Source organism: Apteryx rowi, unplaced genomic scaffold (assembly GCF_003343035.1).
Source record: "Apteryx rowi isolate R43461 unplaced genomic scaffold, aptRow1 scaffold_1655, whole genome shotgun sequence".
NCBI lineage: Eukaryota > Metazoa > Chordata > Aves > Apterygiformes > Apterygidae > Apteryx > Apteryx rowi.
The window spans coordinates 18,282-19,248 of record NW_020447925.1 but is presented as its reverse complement, the minus strand read 5'-3'; the positions used below and the strand labels follow the sequence as shown (position 1 = coordinate 19,248).

General features: G+C 64.6%; 1 protein-coding gene across 1 annotated transcript in view; it reads right to left on the bottom strand.

Moving 5' to 3' along the window:
* Positions 1-967, bottom strand: part of NEURL4 (neuralized E3 ubiquitin protein ligase 4) — a gene marked incomplete at both ends in the record, with an annotated part of 20,875 nt that overhangs the window by 2,630 nt on the left and 17,278 nt on the right. The window lies entirely within an intron of this gene.

The following is a 967-nucleotide window of genomic DNA, read 5'->3' as shown; positions in this document are numbered from 1 at the left end:
CTGGGGACATCCCTGGGAGGTGGGGACTCCCCTAGGGACATGGGGACCCCCCTGAGGACATCAATGGGAGGTGGCCACCCCCCTGGGGACACCCAAGGGTTGCGGGGACCCCTCCTGGGGACATCCCTGGGAAGTGGGGACTCCCCTAGGGACATGGGGACCCCCCCGAGGACATCACCGGGACGTGGCCACCCCCTTTGGGGACACCCAAGGGATGTGGGGATCCCCCTGGGGACATCACCAGGAGGTGGGGACTCCCCTAGGGACATGGGGACTCCCCTGGGGACATCCCTGAAAGGTGGGGACCCCCCTGCAGACACCCAAGGGATGTGGGGACACCCCTGGGGACACCCCTGGGGACATTGGGACCCCCCTGGGGGCATGGGGACATGCCTGGGGACACCCCTGGGAGATGGGGACCACCCTAGGGACATCCCAGGGACCTGAGGACCCCTTTGGGGACACCCAAGGGAGATGGGGACCCTTCTGGGGACATCCCTGGGAGATGGGGACCACCCTAGGGACGTCCCAGGGACCTGAGGACTCCCCTTGGGGCACCCAAGGGACATGGGGACCCCCTCGGGGACACCCCCTGGGGGTCCTGGGGGGTGTTTTGGGGTCCCGGGGTGCAGATTGGGGTGCTGGGGGATGACTCAGGGGTCTGGAGGGGTGTTTTGGGGCTCCGGGGTGTATTTGGGGGCTCCAGGGTGTATTTTGGCAGTCCTAGGGTGTTTTGGGGGGCTCCGGGGTGTGTTTTGGGGATCCCAGGATGTGTTTGGCAGCTCCTAAGAGTATTTTGGCAGTCCCAAGGTGTGTTTGGGGGTTCTGGGATGTGTTTTGGGGCTGCAGGCTGCGTTTTGGAGGTCGTGGGTGTATTTCAACAGTCCCAGGATGTGTTTTTAGGCTCCTAGGGTGTGTTTCGGGGGTCCCAGGGTGTGTTTCGGGGCTCCAGGGTGTGTTTTGGGGG